Here is a 22,702-nt window from a genome sequence, read left to right as displayed (position 1 = left end):
GGCACCATCCGGCGAGGGAAGCAAATGATGGGTGATAGGGAGAACAAAGGCTAGACAGCAAAAATCCGAAACCCCCAAGGAAGTGCAAGTGACAGATAAAAATAAATGGGTATATTTGGATCAGATATGGAAAAAGGGAAAGTCGGGAAAGAAAATGAACCCCCTAAACAGGCGACAGATACTTTGCGCTTTCGCCAAATGCAGTAGCTTGAGTGGGATCAGTACAAATGATCTCCGGCAAATCGGGTTTGTAGAGAACAGAAATGGGAAAGAAATAACAAAAATGTCACTCCACTCAGACCTGGTAAAAAAGGCAATACTGAAAGAAAATAGCAAAATAAACCAACAGGGAATAAAGATAATCCCAGAGAGAGAAGTAATGGTACCCATTGATAACACATTCTTAAAACATCATGCAGGCCTAGGGAGGAGGCAAGTGAAACTATACAGAGATAACGAAGGAAACCGTAGCTGCCTGAACATTGTAATAGACAACACTGGTAATGAGGCTCCCTGGGAGAATTGGTCCCTTGGTAGTAGCTCAGCAGGGGATGATAACGAGAGCGACACGGAGGAAGAAGTAGAAGAGGGTGGCTTGAGCAAGGTAGAATAGGACGGGGGGTGCCGCAAAGTCTAGGTCTCATAACCTGGAATGTGAATGGGCTAGGCAATGATCTAAAGCGAGAACATATAAAGGAAATCGATACTACTATTATAAAGAGAGAACAAAAACCTTTGAGCCAGGTAAACTCAAAATGTACTGCACCAATCACTACACCCAATACACCATTTGAAAGGGGAGATGTAGCAGAAGGACATAGGCTATAGATGTGGACACCATATACATTAAAAAAGCAAAAATGCCAAAAGTGGGAATGTAGTCCCTTGTGGGCGTTAGTGTGGTCGTGTCAAACAAAAGATGTGGGCGTTTAGAGGGACGTGTCAAACAAAAGATGTGGGCGTTTACAGGGGCATGGCCCAAAGTACAAACAATAAACATATGCTAAATGATTTCACTGATTTCACTGTGCAAGGCACACACTTCACCACACACTTCAATGTGCATAGCACAAATGCGATTTCAATGATTTCACTGTGCAAGGCACACACTTAACTGTGCATCCCGCGCATTTGCAAAGGGCCGCCTATCACTCGCCTCGACATTCGCGCATTCATCGGCGTTACCCTTCAAACATTAACGCCTTTGTGGGATGACATCCAAAAAGGGGCGCGCCTTCCATAATAATACTGTGCCACAGGGGGCAGGCTTACAAAAAGGGCCGCCTATCATTCGCGTTGCTTCGCACAGCCCACCAATCACGACATACAATGATTAACACACATACGAGTTGCGATACAAAAATATAACAAATGTTTAACCATTTGACAAACGACAACATTGTCACAGGGGGAGGAACGTAAACAAATAGGCGCCCATTTCTTAGACAAGAAAGCCAATCGACGGAACATGAACGAGACTTTACTCACAAGGCTCCGAATAATTACGTATGCTGCGGACAAAATTTAAAACTTACACAAACACTTCCGAATTTCAAACACTCTGCGTTATCAGTGAAACACTGCCAGTACTTGCGCCGATAAAAACAATAAAAAAGACATTAGTAAAGGGATCAAAAACGTAAACAAGGAAAGCCCCTTTCACAAACAAGCAATTTCAGGCAAAAACATCTGAGCGACCACTGTAACACTTGCTGCACTTGTGGCGCAAATTACAACATTTGGGAAACAACAACATTCGCACACAAGGGGAACACTCTCAACAAGGACAGCACAACAAAATTAGGTGTGGCTCAATGAAAACCTGCGGATGAATTAAACACACATTGCTACGCAAACAAAAAGTAAAGGCAACACTGAACATCGGCCACCCCCGGACAACGTCAGGACGGGCTGCTAGTAGTAAATAATGTGGACATTGCCTGCCTGCAAGAGACCTGGACATGCGACGAAACCCCAATCTCTGAGGGATATCTACAGCTAAGTCGTCCTGCCACGAAAAAAAGCTTTGGCCAACCTTCAGGGGAACTGATGATATTGGTTTCAACAAAAGTTCTGAGAGAAGTTACACCGATAAAAACAAAATGTAAATGGGTCCAAGCATGCAGAATAGAACTATTGGCAGTGGAAATGAAGTACAAAATGATGACTGTGTTAAATGTATACATGCAGTGGGATAACAGAGTAGAGTATGAAAATGAGTTGAGGCTTTTTAAGGATGATGTTGATTCCATACTAGAAAAATATGCATTGGATATACTGATAATAATGGGGGATTTTAACCATAAATTAGATCCTAAGAAGGCTGACATCTGGAATAGAGAACTGCTAGAGGTGTATGGAATAAACCCTGCTATATTCCCAGCTGTAGAGATCTCAAAACAGGAAACTGAACTAGTACATGTTCTGGTAGGTAGGGGATTCCAATGTGTGAATGGCAGACCGAAGACAGATTGCCCAGCAGGGAAGACCTTTAAATTAGGCTCACAGAACTGCCCAATAGACTATATGTTTTTACAAGCCTGGAATTTCCCCCTAGTGCAAGAATTTAGGATAGAACAAAAAGAGGTCAGCGATCACAATCTATTACACCTAACATTATCTGGGGGAAGTAAATCGATTAGAGACAAAGTGATCCACCAGGAGGTCGAGTATCCCAAACGGGTGTCGTCACGATTGACGGAGGAATATCAGGAAAAATTAAAGGCCATGCAATTTAAGATCGAGTCTGGAAACTTAGAGAACAAAAACTTGGAATGGTTCATAGAAAAGTTGGAAGAAGTGGTTCAGTGCCTAAGAATAGAATTAAAAAGGAACAAACATTCTAGTGTAAAACCGCCCAGCCGAGTAAAATGGTTCTCCGCTGAGTGCCAATCTAAAAAAAGGGAGATACGGGCAGCACAAAGAAGGCAAAAAAAGAGCTTCACACATGAGAGACAGGTACATATAAACAACCTGAAAAGAGAATTAAAAAAAATGGCAGACAATGCGAAAAGGATGTATAAAGAGAAATGTTGGTTGAACCTGTTAGAAGCAATTGAAGAGAATAACCTTAGACAATTTTGGAAATTGGTAAAGGCTGCAATTGGCCCAACAGATGGTGAACTAAAATGTGTAGTGAGCGAGGCAGCATGGGAGGAGTATATAAGAAAACTGTACGGGCTAAGAGCTCCCAGAGATCTCGAAGATAATGAAAAGTGGAAAGAAATTTCAGAAGATCTCAAAGCTAAGTTTAAAGAAAAACAGGTAGAGCTTACAATAAGAGAACTGAAGTTAACACGTGCGGCAGGACCCGACAACCTCCCTGCAATAATATTAAAATCAGAAGTACATTGGTGGGCAAGATTTTTTACACAGATGTTTCATTTAATTCTTACTGAAGGCATAATGCCACCTAACTGGAAGGGCGCAATAATTAGGTCAATCCACAAAAAAGGGAATATGGAGGATCCACAGAATTACCGATTGATCAACCTCCTTGATATAGGAGAGAAAGTTTTCTCAAAAATTGTATTGAACTAACTTAATGCATGGGTAAAGGAGTTCCACATTGTACCCATAGAACAGGGAGGATTCAGGGAAGGGCACTCCACGATTGATCATGGTTTTGCACTATGGGCCATGGCGAAGAAGTCGACGGAACAAAATGGCAAGTTATGCTGTTGCTTCGTCGACTTCCGAGCCGCATTCGACTCAGTCGATCGGGTCTGTTTATGGGAATCTTTGACAAAGGCAAATATCCCCAAAGACCTTTTGACCATAATAAAGGAATTGCATAGAGGAAACTGGGTGCAAGTCATTAAGGATACAGAGGGGTCTCTGACGAAAAAAATACCCATTGACAATGGACTAAGACAGGGTTGTGTTCTGGCCCCACAGCTATTCTCTATTTTCCTGTCAGATCTCCCAGCCTATCTAGAGGTAGAGGGTAGTGCAAGTCCGAGAATGGATGGTAACAAGGTGCCCTGTTTACGTATGCAGATGACCTGATAATATTGGACCAGACCGAGAGAGGCCTCCAAAGAAAGCTTAATGCTTTCAATGTATGCTGTGCCAGAAAATTCCTAACAGTTAACCTAGACAAAACAAAAATACTATGTTTTGGGAAAAAGATAAATAGGTTTAACTGGTACCTAGGGGACCCTAAACTAGAGACGGTAAATGAATACCGATACCTGGGTATATGGTTTGATAAGACATTGAACTGGTGTACCCATTTGGATTCACAAAAAGCAAAAGCACACGCCTCAATTTGTGGACTAAAAATGTTCAACAGGGACTACGGAGAAATGTCACATCGACCTATGTTAAGAGCTTTTGAGGCAATGATCCCCCCCCCAAATCCTATATGGAGCAGAAATCCTTTATTTGAGCGGTAAGGGAGCTTGGGACTTGGTGGAGGGGAAATGTCTAAAAAGCCTTCTATCTCTCCCACAATCGTCTATGGTTGTAGAGAGCACTGGCTGATGGTGGTAAGCTTTCAGAAGTTGACTGGTCAGTTGCAGATAAAAAAGTCTTGCTGCACGGTTGGCCCTGTGATAGAAGTTTGTCGATGCAAGATAGATGTTTTGCTCAAGTGGCTGCTGATTTGTCTTTAGTTGACAACGTTTTAGTGAGGGAAGACAAAGTGGTCCCTCCTGAAGGTATTCGTTCTAAGATCATTTCACTTGCTCATGAGGGGCATTTAGGGATTTCGAGCACTGTCAGGAAGATTGAAGATTTATACTGGTGGCCTGGCATTGATGGACAGGTAAAGGACTTTGTTAACAAGTGTCCAGAATGTCTATGTTCTGATAAGCATTGGCGTTTGTCTACTTCACCTTTATGCCCTGTTGATTGGCCTGCTGGTCCTTGGCAAAAGTTGGGCTTGGATTTTTCAGGTCCTTTTAACTTGCTTAGTTCGGATAATAAATATTTGGTTGTAATTATTGATTACTTTTCCAAGTGGCTTTATTTTTCTTTTGTCAAGAGGCCAGATTCTTCTTCTGTAATTACGTTTTTACAACGTTTATTTATGGTGGAAGGTTTTCCTATTGAGATCATAACAGACAATGGTTCTCATTTTGTTTCCAGTGATTTTGAGAATTTTTTGAGTGAAGCCTTGGTTAAACATGTGTTGGTACCATTGTATAGTCCTTCGTCAAATGGTTTGGTGGAAAGGGCTAACCGTCTGTTAAAGGAAGGTGTCCAAACCGCTGTTTCTAATAATTTGGATGTCTGCAAGTATCTTTGTGAAAAGGTTTGGAGTTACAACACCACTCCACATTCTACCACGAATGTCACTCCTTATTTTTTGCTCAGGGGTAGAAAACCGGTTTCTTCTCTTAACCCTGCTTGGTTGAAGGGGAAAGTTAGTGAGAAATGTCCTGGTTTGGATATTCAGAAAGTCAGGAAACAGGTTGAACTCAAACAGGAAATGTATAAGAGAAATTTTGATGTTAGAAAACACGTTAAAATTTCTTCTTTATCTCCTGGTGACTGGGTTATCATTAAAAAACCCATAAGAGTTACGAAAGGTGAATCAAAATTTTCAGCGCCTGTGAAAGTTTCAAAAGTTTCTAAGATGGCTGTTATGTTACAGGGTCGTGGATGGTGGAACACAAATGCTGTAGTGAAGATTTCGAAAAAACAAGCGAAAATAATTTGTGATAGGTCTGTTAAAAAGGCTGACTCTAGTTGGCTTGATTTTGAAAAGGTGTGTCAGAAAAATGATATTGGAAATTCTTCTTCTCGTGCTTCATTGGATCTTGGGGGTGGTGATTCTAGTACTGCCATTCGTCAAAATGCTGAAAATGTTGAAAATGTTGTTGGTAATTCTGGCGATCATGCACCAACTAGATGCAGCTCTCGTGTTAGAAATGCTGTCCGTTCTGATGATTTTGTTTACTATTGAATTTTTTTTTTTTTTGTTTATTATAAGGAGGGGTGTGTGTAGAGAGTGTATTTCTTTATGGAAGGTTTGTATTTCTTAATTCTGTGTTCTGGAATTCTTAAAGTGCATCTTTCAGGCACTGGCTTTGTATTTCAGTTACTGCCTTGTTGTTCATGCCGCATGTCGTGGGTCCTAACTATGGAATAAATCCAGTTTCCTTAATCAGCATTTTGTGGACAATTACTTCATTGAAAGGATTGGATTGCACTTCCTACATATGGTTCAAGCCATAAGAACTGAAATAGGTACAAAGTCATGGGATATACAAAATCAAATGGCACTAATTAGGCTTTGGAATCGATTTGAAGATTTAGAAGGGCAAAAAGTTGCCCAATGGTGTAGGAGAGAAATCCAAAAGAGTGACCTAAAATGGGCAAACGCGTGTAGAGAAAGACTGATGCAAATCTGTAAAAGGTTAAAGGTGGAGGTGTCCCAGGAAACGCTCCAAGTATCATATACTAAGAGTGAGTTGAAATTAAAAGGGAAGGAAGTAAGCGGAACCATTGATATGGGATACCTAGCGAAGAAGAAATCAGTAACACACATGATGAATGCCTGGTCAAATGAAAACTGGTTTCCCTACCTAGACATTCTTCCCAACCGTGGCTACAGGCAGGAGATACTAAGGCTGCGGATAGGGATCCACCCATGGCTAATGAATAAAAACTGGAAAGCAAAAATGCTAGATCAGGCAGGGTGTTGCAGGTGTAGCTTAGGATGCAAAGGAGACCTGGTACATACCCTACTTGATTGTCTTTCATTTTTAGAACAGCGGAAAAAGTGGCTGCGTCCTGTATTTATAAAATACGATGTAAGGACAAGGGCGCAGACAACAAGTTTACTATTTGAAATCCCAACTATTGACATTGCAATTGCCCTGGGGAAATATATAAAGGCGATGTTAAGTGCATTAAGAGGCCAAGAATAATCTGTAGTACTGCATGAACTCTAACATGAAGGAAATGATACAAGAACTAAAGGAAAGAAATAGTTTTAAATGTAAGAATACATTTTTATCGCAAGATGTAAATTTTAGTGAAATTGACATACGTAAAAAAAGCATGTAAGAGTTTTATCTGACATTGGATTAATTTTACATTGTTTTATGGGTTTTATGGGATGCTATTTTAAACTTGTGATATTGCCTATTGCTATTGTTTAAAGACTATGGTCATAATAAACATAATTTTGACTTGACTTGACTAGATGTCTTGCCCTGCCCAGTGACAATATATCAGGTCAATCAATATTTTTGTTGTTGTTGTAAATGTCATGTAAGAAACACAAGACTCTTTTCAATGATGTTTTAAAAAAATAATTGTCAATGCATTGGTCAATGCGGGCCTTCTTTTAGATTTTCATTGTTATTACCTAATAATTTAGCTGTTTGGCACATTGGGGCCCTTTTAAAATCTGCCATCCGGGCTCCTAGGTCTCTGCTGTTTTAAAATGTTGTCCTCCTTATTGTATTTTGCCACTGTTTTCATTATTATTAAAGTATTGATTTTTGTATTTTTCGAATTGCACTTTCTGGCTGTTTACATTCCATGATGCTTTTATGGATGTTATAATGCCTCTAAATTGAATTGATTTGTGAACATGTCTGGGAGAAAATAGTGGACAAGAAAGAATTTGGCCCATCCTACAGAGCGCCTTTAGTTGTCCTGGCAGTTAAAGATACTAAGGGCCAGATGTAGGAGAGTAAATACCGGTCGGTAACGGTATTTAGAAGTTGGCATGTAGGGGCCATCATTTTACAGAATCGGTAAATTTACCGATTCGGTAAATTTACCGATTCTGTAAAATACCGAATCGGTAATTTTACCGATTCGTTAAATCCACATGTAGGTCACACTCCTAAGAGTGTCACAGGCCCTTAAGAATCGGTATTTTACCACCCAATCCAATTGGGTGGTAAAATACCGAATTCAGGTGTGCGGGTGTCAAAGTGACACCCCCTGTACTTTTGCAGGATTCGGTATTTACCTATTTGGTAAATACCGAATCGGTATTGCCCATTGATTCCTATGGGCTTCATGGCCCATAGGAATCAATGGGCAATGCCGATTCAGTATTTACCGAATCGGTAAATACCGAATCCTACCGATTCGGTAATTCTCAATTTGGAATTACCTACATCTCCCCCCTTCATATTTACCGACTCTTAAATACCGAATCGGTAAAATTCGGTAATTTAAGAGTCGGTAAATATGAATTACCTACATCAGGCCCTAAAACTCTACTTTTATTGCCCCTTGCTGGTTGCAAAAACAAGACATTTTTTATCAGTAGATCTCATCAAACTACATTATGTGGCCAGTTCTACAAAGCAGGCCACGTGGAACCCTGAGTAGTTATCTGTCTCCTCTTACTATTATACTGTCATGTAGTTCCTATAAATCTATATAGGATCTGCATGTTTAGACAACATAAACAAAGGGATTGGTGCCCAGACTGATTCCAGACTCCCCCACAGGATACGTTAGTCTGTACACCAGCTAGCTCACAGTGCCACTATAAGCCCCACAACCTTACCAAGGAGCGAATAATTTCTGGTAACTATCAAACATGATAACCCTTACCCCTCAGGGATCATGGAAACAGTACAGCTTTTTGTTCAGTCACTCATGCTCTCTTGGTCTCAGAGATATACCCAGAATAAACGGTGGGAATGTTTTCAATAAGCTATTATTGAACCAGCGTCATTCTAGTAAGAAATATGTGTTCTGCACAACGATTAGACAGAAACAGATATATACGGTTATAAGCACCAACTGAGTAAATAAAAGGTAGAATTCTACCATGGTGCTAATGCTAAAACAGTGAACACATGCAGGCATATAGATACGTGGCAGTAATCATGAGTTCCCCTACAATGCAAACCCTAGCTAAGTGTACTGAAGTGTACCTAGCATGTATGTAGGTGTGAAGCCAAGAATCCCCCTAGGAAAGAGCCAACCCCATTTCCTGATGGGAGAGGACGAAGGACCCCATTTTGATCTTGAGTTGGACACCCCGCGAGGAATTCCAGCCCACTGCATGCTGGAGTGCCTGTGTGCAGGGACTTTAGCATCTTGTGTTAGCATGGAAGCTTCTCCTCTGGTTTTCCCAGTGAAGAGGTAGTACCTATATACCCAAAAAGGTACGCTCAGGGGTTCTACCTAGATGTGTCATGGTATTGTGGACCTGTTTTCCAAGAAAATGATAGCAGTGACTTTTATACAGAGTTATTATGTAGATGATGATAATGCTGCTGTGATACAAGAACCCTCATGCATAATAAATCAGGCTAGTTTGCAAAGAAAACCACACAACATTTATTTGGTACCTAACTAGGTAAAAGGTCAGAGTCAGAGCTGTTAAATAGAGCAAGGTAGGACAAATGTAGGTAAAAGGTTTTGCAGCTATCTATGCCTATATTGGGGTACATTTGCGATCATAACACCCATTCCTCATCTGAAGGAAGACTAATGACAAGATACTCCAGACTAAAAATAAATCATAAAAAGATTGTTAAAAAATTAACGTAATTTTTTTTTAAACATGGTATACATAGAAAGATGTAAAAAGGTAAAAGCTCTATAAGTCCTCTAGAAAGTCAATATTTTGTTTGGACCCACTGAGCATATCGAAAGCCATGTTGCCCAGTGAGAGCTAGAGGGGAAAAATAAAGCAATAATTATGTGTTTGAAATCCAATTTGAGTTGTTTTGGGAAAAGGCCGAATTGTTCCCATTACACCAGTGGTTCCCAAACTGTGCGTCACGGCACCCTGGTGCGCCATCAAAACCAGCCTGGGGCGCCGTGTGCTATGCTTGTGCACTGCTGCATTTTATCACAGGCCCCCCTCCCCTATATGACTGCCTGCCAAGGATTGCATGCAAACATGTCTGTGTTTCACGGCCTTTGCCTTGCGACTTATTAGGACGGGCAGGTTCTCCTACAAGCTATGAATTTTGGTGAAACAATATTTAACAAAGGGGTTATTAGTGAACAAGGCACGTCTGATATATTTATCACCTTCCTGGAATGTTCCGTGTGAGAAATCTGTGTGGGAGCGGGAGAGGAAAGCGCCACAATGACATTTTAAAAAGTCACAAGAAATAACTGTTGCAAAAATCTCAGCATACACTCACTGCTAATTTTCTGTGCAGTGTACACACATGAAGCTCTACAATTGTTTATGTAGTAACTTAGGGAGAGCTTCTCCTGTTGGTGCCTGGGTATAAATAGGTGATGTGGCTAGAAACTCATCTCCTATAGCCCATCTTTTTCAAAGGTATGAAGACCACATTCAAATTTCAATTATGGAAGTGCAATACATGTATTTGTCCGAGCAGACAGAAAAACTGAAGTTTAAGTTGGCTTGAACTCAAAGGGCAACAAAAATATGCCGACTGCCAGGATACTCCGGATGAATGCTTTTTGCCGATTTACTTGGAGAGGTAGGGCCCCAGAGTTATTTCTGATATTACATCACACGAATCTCTGAAAATCAGGAATACATTTAAGTACTCTGCTTACATGCCCATGGCGCTTCAGAGATCTCTTCAAAATGTTCCTGCATTTCTTGCGCCTGCCCGTATTTTCTTAATTCCATCGGAGTTTTTCAATTTATAAACGCACTAATCATCAAAATTAAATTAACCTCTTAGACAATGTTAAAGTTTTGTCTCACATTTGCACAATTGCTTGACCAAGAATGTGCTTTAAATAGATGAATGGCGAGTAGCTGGAGCTCCTATAAATATTGTGTGTATTTTGGGGAATTGTCAATCTGGCCCTCCTACCTTGGTCTAAAGCCAGTCACTGTCCCTCATGTGAAAAAAAGTGCAATATATTCGACACTGAACTTTGTATGCTTAGTTAAATCACTACTATCATTAGTACTTGTCTTTTCCAACTTTGCACTCAAAAATAAACCCACTAGCTGTTCATTTTCTCCACAAAAGTGCAAATTCAGAAAGATTTATTGCAACGGTCTGGACCATTGTATCTATCTATCTATCTATCTATCTATCTATCTATCTATCTATCTATCTATCTATCTATCTATCTATCTATCTATCTATCTATCTATCTATCTATCTATCTATCTATCTATCTATCTATCTATCTATCTATCTATCTATTCACTGAAAAAAACACAGGTTTCTGATCATATATAGTTATGAATTAGCATTTAAAGAACCATTGAAATTGCTCCTTACACCAAACTTGGCAAAATGGTAGGAACAGGTATGCAGTAGTGCCTTTTCTATATTTGGTGAAAATCCCTTCAGTAGTTGTTGAGAAAATTGAATTTGAGCAAATTATATATCTATATGCGCTCACCGTACACGCACCGTACGCGTACGGTACGCGTACCGTACGCGTACGTGCGTGTATCCTTACGTGCGGAGCGAGTTTCTGATTGGCTGGCAGTCGACTGTCAACTTTCCAAACTGTCCAAACCAGGAAGTGTTGGCCACCATCTTGTTTTTCAGGGGAACTGAGGCACAAGAGAGCCAAAAACAAGAGTGGAAAACACAAAAAGGGGGCAGGGTAGAGACCCCACAAACCCTCTAGCCCTTCTCAGGGGGTCCCAAAAGGACCGCCATGAGCAAAAAAATAAATAAAAAAATTCGAAAAAATCACGGTGTACGTGCGCCGTATGCGTACGGTACGCGTACCGTGCGCGTTCCCCGCGATTTCAAATAAATAAATAATTTTCTGCACTTGGTGGTCCTTCTGGGACCACCTGAGAAGGGCTAGGGGGTCAGGGGGTCTCAACCCTGCCCCCTTTTCGCGTTTTCCACTCTTGTTTTGTGCTCTCTTGTGCCTCACTTCTCCTGAGAAACAAGATGGCTGCTCAGGTGGTCCCAGAAGGATAATAACATATATAAATGTTATCCACTAATAGAATTAGCATTGACAAAACCTTTGAAATTTATTGAAAGAAAATATAGGTTTCACGCCTGATATAGTTTGGAATTAGCATTTGAAAAACCTTGCAAATTCACTGAAAAACCATAGGTTTCAAGGCTTATATAGTTAGGAATTAGCATTTAAAAAACCTTGCAAATTCACTTAAAAAGCCATAGGTTTAAAGCATTATATAGTTAGGAATTAGCATTTAAAAAACCTTGCAAATTCACTAAAAAAAACATAGGTTTCAGGCCTTATATAGTTAGGAATTAGCATTTTAAAAACCTTGCAAATTCACTTTAAAAAACCATAGGTTTCAGGCCTTATATAGTTATGAATTAGCGTTTAAAAAACCATTGAAATTGCTCCTATATAGTTAGTTGTACTAACTATATTTCGCGCACCCGCAATCCACTGCTGATGATGTCACATATTACATCATTCATGACATGGTCAGTGACATCACAGATGACATCACTGATGACATCTCAAATGACATCACCGATGACATCACTGATGACATCTCATTTGACATCACTGATCACATCACTGATGATATCATTCATGTGATAATACGATGCACTTCCTCACACTCTAATATAACCTTTGATACACCCAGTGTTAAATACAGACTACCATTCTTGAAACCATTCACACACCAATACCAGTTACTACATACGCACTCACTGATTCCTAGGTCTACACACACATTCACTCATTCACCCATAGAATCATTCATACATACAGTCACTCATCAATACAACACTATCATATGCACTCATACAACTATACAGACACTCACACACTGCCACTCATCCATGAAGTTACTCATATACCTAGTCAGTCATGCAAAGAATCAATCACACTTCCATTTCCTCAACTACACAGTTATACACACAACACCTTACTTATTCAAACATATACTAACACATACTTACTCTCTTATACAATCACTGATACAAGTACACAATGATCCATACAGCCACTCGCACATTCACTGGCTCTCATGTATAGTCATTTATTTATACCAACTCTCACCTGGCACTGTGTTTTACATATGTACTTACTTGGACATGAAGCACTGAGATATCCATTCACTCACCAACACACCCATGCACACAGTCAACCGTCCATATAGCTGTTTCCACATGCACTCTTGAACTCATACATCTAGTGAATCAACTGCTCACAAATCTATGCACAGAGTCACACACCTCCCAGCCACCCCCACACACACACACTCAGTCTCCCATTCAAATACTTGGGCAACCAATCAATAACCCATATAGCCACTCATATAGCTACTGGTCAACACCTGCAGCAGCTTACATAACAACAGACATACTGATGAACACATTCAGACAGTTTAGTCACTAAGTCATGCATTTAGTAAGGCACATTTAATCACTCACTCATACAGTCAGTCACACACCTACTAAATCCTTCATCCAGACACTTATCCATCCACTCATTCTTCAATATGTAAAACATATTTAAACTTTACAGAAACACACAGTCACTGGATGATGTCATCAGTGATGTCATCAGTGATGTCAAATGAGATGTCATCAGTGATGTTATTTGAGATGTCATCAGTGATGTCATCAGTGATGTCATCAGTGATGTCACTGACCATGTCATGAATGATGTAATATGTGACATCATCAGCAGTGGATTGCGGGTGTGCGAAATATAGTTAGTACAACTAACTATATAGGAGCAATTTCAATGGTTTTTTAAATGCTAATTTTCTAACTATGTAAGGCCTGAAACCTATGGTTTTTTAAGTGATATGATGTATATGTATATATATATATATATATATATATATATATATATATATATATTACCTACTGGCGGTCGCCAGTAGGTAGTTATAGTTAGGATTATTTTCAATGCAAAATCTCAACATTCTATTGGGAATAACTTTGGTGCCGAAAATGTCCTCAAATTTGCCTCGCAGCGCTCCGTTCCTTCCCTGAAAGTTTGGGGGGGATTCGTCAAGCGGGGGCCAAGATAAAAGGGGGTCCCAAAACGTGGTTTCTCCATGTTCATTTCCGTAGGGCGGTCAACCTCACTTTTAGCCGGAACGGCTGAATGGATTTCCACCAACCTTGGCAAAATTGTAGGGACTGGTAGCTCGATGTGCCTTTGCTATGTCTCAAGATATGTGCTACAGTGGTTTTTGAGTAATTTAGGTTAAAAAAATATATATATCTTTAAGCGCGCCCCGGTACGCGCACCGGGGAGCGCACCAGGCGCACTACGCGGCTTGCGCGCGGAAAGCTGATTGGCTCTTGGGTGTCTGTAAACATTCGAAACAGTCCGGAGCGGCCGCCATCTTGTGTCTCGGTAAGATCAAGACATAAGAGGTGGCAAAAACAAAGGGGGAATTGACCATAAGGGGGCAGAGTAGACCCCCCTGACCCCATAGGTTTGATGTGGGGGCTATAAAAGAGCCCCGCGGGGCAAAAAAAATTGTAATTTTTTTTTCGATTTTTGCGGGGGGAGCGCCCGGTACGTGCACCGGGGAGCGTACCATGAGGAAAGAAGAATGACAGAGTTTTTTAAAAATGAAGCCTTTTTTTATAAATTGGAGGTAGCTCTAAAAAGAACAGTTTTTTTTATTCTTTTTGTTGTTTTATATTTTTTTAATAGTTTTTTTTAACAATTTTTTCTTTTTTTGGCTTTTCTGAACAGTTTTATATTTTTTTGTATTTTTTATGGGGAGAAACAAAAAAAGGGAATTGAAAATGGCTCAACTTTAGAACAAAAAAAACAGGAAAAAAATGGTTTTCTCGGGCATTTGTGGTGATCCATAGCAACAGTGATTAGTGTAATGCTTTTTTCACCATAACTAATGGTTTTGTTACAATAAATACAAACAATTTTGAATCCCCCAAACTTTGTTTGTATATTTGGAATCACTTCAGTTGCTTCTGGACCTGATGGAGTGGGTTCTTGAGTTGTAGAGGTTCTGGATGATGATTGGGGTAGGATACTGCAGATTTCCCTCACCTCTGCTGCAGAATAGTTATTGAGGTGTAAACGCTGCATGTGTCGCATCATAGTATGATTCCCAAAGGAATATTTTTTAGCAGGGTTCCCCCTAGATAGCACAGCTTTACAGATGAGACAAGTCACCTTCACAGCGTTTACTTTTTTAAAACCCCTTGGGATTTTGAAAAACTCCCATATGAAGTGCTCTCTTGGTTTGATGGGGGATTGTCTTCATGCAGGAACTGCCTTGTCCCTTCCTCCTCTTCCTCCTCCTCCTCCTCTTCTTCTTGACCACCAATGTGATCTTCTGGTGGTCCTTGTGGTGGTGGTGATGGTGGTGGTGGGGCGGATGCTCCAGCTGCAGATAGTACAGTAGCCATATCTGTAAGAAAAAAGCAGGTCTTCCTCACTCAAAGATTAAAGTGAGAATGAGGAAAAAAGGTGGGGGCTTTCATCATTTGGAAAACAAAACTGTTCTGAACCAATGAAAAGTGTTATTTTCAGGTCACATGAGCCGGGCTTTCATCATTTGGAAACCAAAACTGTTTTTAACCAATGAAAAGTGTTATTTTCAGGTCACATGACCCGACGCGCTTACGCTACGCACCCCGGGGCGCGCCCGGGGTCGCGCACCGGGGTGCGCCCAGCGACGCTTACGTAGCGCGTTCGTATGCGCGTGGGTGCTTCCGGGTGCACTTACGCCGTGCGTATCACGCGGACGCGGCTACGCAAAACGTCACGATGATGTTTTCGTTCGAGGCATTAGCGCTAGCGGGACGCTCCCCGGTATGCATGCCAGGGCGCGCCGTAGCACTACGCTCACCGGTGAGCGCATCGGTATGCGCCCCGGGAGCGCTCCGGGGCAAAAAAAAACAAAAACATAAAAAACAATAATAAACATAAAAAAAATTGTATTACATAATTATAAAATATAAAATTCATCATAAAAAATATTACATTTCATACCTATAGAGATTGGTTATTAAAAATCCTATGAAATTCACAGAAAAAACCATAGGTTTCACACCAGTTATAGTTAGGAATTAGCATTTTAAAAACCTATTAAATTCACTGAAAAAAACCATAGGTTTCACACCAATTATAGTTAGCTGGAAATTTTACTCACATAAAACCATTGAAATTCCAACATTATAGTTAGTTGGACTCACTATAACTTGCGCGCCTGCAATGCACTGCTGATGACGTCACATATTACATCACTCATGACATGGTCAGTGACATCACTCATGACATCACTGATGACACCATCCTTGTGACAGAGTGACAGACCTCCTTTCAGTGTAATGTAACCCTTGAAACTCAAAAATAGAAACTAACATTTTCAAAAAAATGGAGATACACATACCAGTTACAACAACCAATTCAGTAATTCCACCATCTATATACACATCCACCTATTCACCAACAGTTCTATATAGTCACTCATACATATACTCATTCATCATCTGTAGTGATACACCTGTACATCCTGTTACACACCGACAGTCATCCAAAGGTTACTTACACACATACTGACACATGCAAATAAAGGATTGAACATCCATTTATTTGCAAATACAGCTATAGACACACACTACCACCTTACTTCTAAGGAAACTTACACATACTTACTCACTTAAACAATCACTTATAGAAACACATACTTATTTAAACAGGAACTCTTACAATCTCTCACTCTCACATATACTCACTTATATACATCAATACTCACATATACTACATTAAAACATATGTAGTTACTGATAAAAACACTAGTCAGACAGTCATTCACTCACTAACACACACATATACACACTCATCCACCCATACAGTCCTGCACATATGCTGTCTTCAAAACACATACAAACAGTGAGTCAGTCATTGATGCATCTATGTGCTAAGTAATACCCCCACCAAACCATACAGACACTCATACTGATACTAACAAAAACATCTAATAACCCATACACACAAACATGTAGCTACTCACTAACCCATGCAGCCACTTATACACAAAGTGAAACACTGATACATATATTTAAATATTTAAACATTACTCGCTAATATATGTATTCCCTAAGATACACTTAATAAGCCAGTTAACCAATCATTTTTTTTAAAAACATCCATTTAGACACTTATTTAAAAATGTATTCTTCCATCGACCTTTACAAATACATATGTAAAACATACTTATTTTACTGAAAGACACACATTCACTGGATGGTGTCATCAGTGATGTCATGAGTGATGTCATTAGAGATGTCATCAGTGATGTCATGAGTGATGTCACTGACCATGTCATGAGTGATGTAATATGTGGCGTCATCAGCTGTGCATTGCAGGCGCGCAAGTTATAGTGAGTCCAACTAACTATAACATTGGAATTTCAATGGTTTTATGCGAGTAAAATTTCCAGCTAACTATAACTGGTGTGAAACCTATGGTTTTTTCAGTGAATATATATATATATATATATATATATATATATATATATATATATATATATATATATATATATATATATATATATATATATATATATATATATATATGCGTGTATTTATGAATAACAGCTGCTCCGGCTTTGATATTCACGATTTTCTTTTTAAATCATGGCAGACAGGTATTACACTTTTCGACTATAGGGAGTCTTGATAGATATATATAGATAGTGCTACCCATCCTAAATATAGCTTTGTTTTATCCACATTACATCATTGCAGTACTAGGTACTCCCAAGGCCGGATTTACATTCCCCACACGCCCCCCAAAAAAGTAACATAATGGGGAGCCGCGGCCAACAGCCTGAATAGGTCAAGGGAGCCGTGGGTTAAAAAAGTTTGGGAACCACTGCATCACACGGAGAGCTAAATGTTTATGTGTCTTGTGTGGGTGATGCAACATCACTGCTGCCTTCTTTGCAAAAGATGGTCCCTGTAACATGGATCAAGTCAATGGAGCAAAGGTGATCTTCTCCAGTTCCCAGAGCAGCCGCTGAGGAAGCCTGTTGCAGAGCCGGTGTCCATTCCGACAGGAGCTGAAGCATTCCGTGGTGGCTCTAAGAATGCCCACATCAGCATGGGAAAACACTGAGGACACTGTAATAGGTGGGCCTTTAAGGGGTCCAGTAGTACATCAAAGTCCGGAGGTGCAACCGATGGAAGTGTTAGATATTTGTCCAGCATGCATTCGTATTCACAGAATAGGTAGCGAAGGGAAGATACAGTCAACTCAGACTGATCGGAACCAATGCTCACTTACAGCCTGATTCATCAACGGGCCGTTTTGCGAGTCCTTAATAGCGAATCATAGCGATTCGCTATTAAGGACTCGCAAAACGGTAATCATGTAGGAATCGCATAATAAAATGTGATTCCTACTGATTCCTTATTTGCGATTAGCAAATTGCTAATCGCAAATAAGGAATAACTCGCCATTCATTCCTAAGGGCCGAAAATAAGATTGCGATTTGAAGGGTGCCAGGGGTGTCCACAGGACACCCTGTAGCACCCCTCAAATGAAATTTTACACAGGTGTTGCACACACACATGTCCAAAGTGTAAATGCATTTTTCTGAGTTTTCGCAATTTACCGCGAGGTCTGACCTCGCGGTAAATTGCGGCAATAAATTGCGAATTCGCAATTTTAAATTGGATGTTGAATTGCATTTAAGGAATCTCTAATAGAGATTCCTTAAATGTAATTCCTCGCACATTTGCGACATCGCAATTAGCGATTTTTGCATTTGGGATGCTGAATCCCAAAAGCAAAAATCGCTCTCGCAAAGGGCCGGATTCTCAGAATCCGGCCCCTTGCGAGCGCAATTTCGGTTCATGAATCGGGCGGTTAGCTCCTGAAGCCGAGGTGTGCCCAGATGGAGTACCATCCATTCACGGCACTGTAGCAAAAGGAATGTTTTTTCCATCTTTTTGGAGGCTTTGACGTCCATTATGTAGCAGGAAAATTTAAACCAGGATACTCATGACAATTATAAGGACCAGCAGAAGCCCTCCAAAAAGGATTCCTATTGCGGATAGTATAAATTATGGAATAACTCCAAAGATCATCTGAAAGGTGCTCAATAGTCCAGAACCTATGCTCTTAAATAGGTGTACTATCCCACTTGTATCAGACATGTTAAATATACGCTGTACTATTTCTCTGAAATGGAGCGGACTAGTGTCTGTACTCTGTATCTCAGCTGAAGACCTTGCAACCTGGATATCAACAGTCTCTCAGGCTGAGGTTAAGGCCACGTCCTTCTGTAAAGGCATGGCTTTCATTCTGCTCATAGAATCAAACTGTATAAGGGAAAAATTCCATGAAGTCTATAGCGGGTCCGCCCTGACCGTTTGGGTAGAAGGAAACTATTCTTGCATACAAAAAGTAACCCTGGAACTTTCTGTGACCAGATCTGCGATCCCTGGCAGCATCCGACAACAATCTCAATCATTCAACATCAAATAACTCCCATTCAAGAGCAGTTTGACCACCGGATGAATCATGGCAGCTGGAGATCCTTTCAAGTGACACAATAGGTTTGCAACTGAAGCATTACGTGCTCCGTGAAGCATAATATCCTGACGAATTAGAGAACCACTTAAAGAACTCGCTCAGTCTGAAGCACTGACAAAATCATCAGTGTTCACGTTCCTGCATCTGAATCTGTATGGAAATTCTCAAGATTCATGTATGTATTCCTTACCCAACGCTTCATACCTGCCTACTTGGTGATTCTGTAGACAGTACTGTAATTGGAATGTCGTGACTGGCAGTGTAATATGGTCATTAATTAACCATTCTGTGGAGAGGGACACAGCCACCGTAAAAGGTAATTGGCCCAATTTTTCAATGTGCAGCATTGTATATTTTGCATCTCTTCGTGCCATTGTTGTCTGTCTTTCTGTTAGATTGTATGCAGACAACAGAGAACTGTTGATGTACCACCAGGGCACGTGACCAGAGCACAATGATTTTAGCATCCAGCTCAATAATAGAATAGATCTCAATTGCGATTGCTCATGTTGAAGAATAGACAAACCCTGTTCTATTATATCTATTGCAGAAAACATAATGTTGCCCAGTGAATAAATCCCGGATGTCAGTGTGGTCATGCCTAAGCATGGGCGAATTTTGCGAATCTGGCGTTCGCGAATTTTGCGAATTTGCGAACTCGCAATCCGCAAAATCCGCGAATTTGCGGATTTTTGTTTGTGTGTTCGCAAGGATTTCTCACAGTTCGCGAGGGTTTTGTAACAGTTCGCAATTGCGAACTTACATGTCGGCTCGCAACGGTCACGATTATGTTCTTTCTACGTCTGGTTCATCATCACAGGTTCCCAGCACCCTCTGTTTCACCCCTGCCACCCTCTGTTTCACCCATGCCACCCTCTGGTACATCAATGCCTTATGCCACCCTCTGGTTCATCATCACTGTAGATTATGGGGGGAAAAAGCAAGCACACCTGCCTGCTTCAACTGACATGAATTAATTTGGGGTTGATTTATTAATGTGTCACTGTTTTAAAATTCCAGTCTGGCACCTGCTTCCTTATCTGTAATTTGCTTTCTGTTGCAGTGCAATTTTTTTTTCCAGGACCTTTGTGGCCTACTTGTAGCTATTCTATGAGCCTGCTGTGAGGGTCAGAGCAGGGTCATACAATTGTTGCAACTAGCAACTGAACTGGGAATTTGCGGATTCTTTTTTTTTGGTGTTCGCAAGGATTTCTGCCAGTTCGCAAGGATTTCTGACAGTTCGCGAGGGTTTTGTAACAGTTCGCAATTGCAAACTTACATGTCGGCTCGCAACGGTCACGATTATGTTCTTTCTACGTCTGGTTCATCATCACAGGTTCCCAGCACCCTCTGTTTCACCCCTGCCTCCTCTGTTTCACCCATGCCACCCTCTGGTACATCAATGCCTTATGCCACCCTCTGGTTCATCATCACTGTAGATTATGGGGGGAAAAAGCAAGCACACCTGCCTGCTTCAACTGACATGAATTAATTTGGGGTTGATGTATTAATGTGTCACTGTTTTAAAATTCCAGTCTGGCACCTGCTTCCTTATCTGTAATTTGCTTTCTGTTGCAGTGCAATTTTTTTTCCAGGACCTTTGTGGCCTACTTGTAGCTATTCTATGAGCCTGCTGTGAGGGTCAGAGCAGGGTCATACAATTGTTGCAACTAGCAACTGAACTCTGGAGGGGCCCTTGTCAGGAAGCACTACAGGGAACGGTTACTAATGATGAGTTTGAACTTTTGAACCTGCTTTCACTTTTGCAAAACTCGTTTTTCTGCAGAACAGCATTACAGCAACTGTAATGCCCCACCAAGCTTATATGAGAAAGTTGATTTCTAATCCATATGGCTGAGATACCCGCCACCCCCTCTCAACACAATCCCCAAAGGAGGGAAACCGGAAACAGTTCTTGAAGTTTTTGGAAGAGGGAGGGAGTGACCCTCCCCGGCCGTATTTATTAAAACAAAAAATTAAAACATTAAACAGTTTCATATTAATGTACAATTTCATTACCACATTGCGATGTTTGGCTAACCTTAACAGATTCTCTAATACAGAGGTTCTCCTAGCCGAACTAACAACCTACAAAACATTTTCTTGAAATATTGAAATTGTACATCCTAACGTTTAAGGGCCAACGGCAAGGTCGTAACCGGTGTCAAGATCCCTAACCAGAAATACCCCCCCCCACTTGGGAGGGGCGACAGCACTGAGGCGTACCTCAAGTGCAACTACCAATTTCCCTTGACTTGACGGGGGCCCCAATAAACTCGACGCCACTTAAAGGTCGTTCGAGGACTCGTGTGAGTATCTAGAAGGTAGCGTAGACCTCCCCCCAAACCCCACACAACTTACCACATCTGCCGTCGCAGACGTCACTGGCCCCGGGAAATTCCCCAGGAGGGGGCTGTAACCCCTCCTACACAGGAAGGGGCCTTGACCGCCTTTCCTTTCCTTCCGGCGGCCCATCCTTAGAAGGGACCGCCTCCCCGTTGAGGGGCCAAAGGCCACCTCTCCCGAGCGCTCCCATCCGTGTTGGGTGACGCCCACTCATAGGGATCTTCCAATTACTGCTCACCGATCATGACCTTACCGCCCGACCAAAATAAATACGACAATGCTAACTAAACAAACAATACATTGGCCACTATGACCAAAATAAGCATGCTTATAAATGGACACTAAAAACCGAATATCTTTAATCACAAAACATACCTAAAATCGACCAACTTTATTACACACTCAATATCAACACGATAATACCACAACCTGTAAACGAAATAGAATTATTGATCCATTTTATTACAAACAACTGGCTGTCTTCAGGGGCTGGTGGGTGGGTCAAAATTGGCTCTTCGTTCCGTCTCGAGCTCACGTGCAGCGAGGGGGTGCAGCTTCAGAGCACAGGAACAAGAGGATGTCTTCTGGTCTTGCGTCCCTTTTTATCCGTCTTCAGGGCGGGCGTAAACCCGCCCCTGCCTGCCCCGAGGGCGTGGCCAGCCACGTCAGTGTCTAGGCCAGCCCACTCTAGGGCGGGAAAGAGCGCGCCCCGGCTACGCCGCTTCGGGCATACCAGCCGAGACGCGCCTCCCGCCCAAAATGGCTTCCCGGGGGGATCGAGGCACTCTGCCATACGTTCGGGGGGACCGAGTGGTCGCCCCTTTCCATATGGCTGAGATACCCGCCACCCCCTCTCAACACAATCCCCAAAGGAGGGAAACCGGAAACAGTTCTTGAAGTTTTTGGAAGAGGGAGGGAGTGACCCTCCCCGGCCGTATTTATTAAAACAAAAAATTAAAACATTAAACAGTTTCATATTAAT

Source organism: Lissotriton vulgaris, chromosome 2_1, assembly GCF_964263255.1.
Source record: "Lissotriton vulgaris chromosome 2_1, aLisVul1.2, whole genome shotgun sequence".
NCBI classification, from domain to species: Eukaryota; Metazoa; Chordata; class Amphibia; order Caudata; family Salamandridae; genus Lissotriton; species Lissotriton vulgaris.
This window is presented reverse-complemented; position numbering follows the sequence as displayed.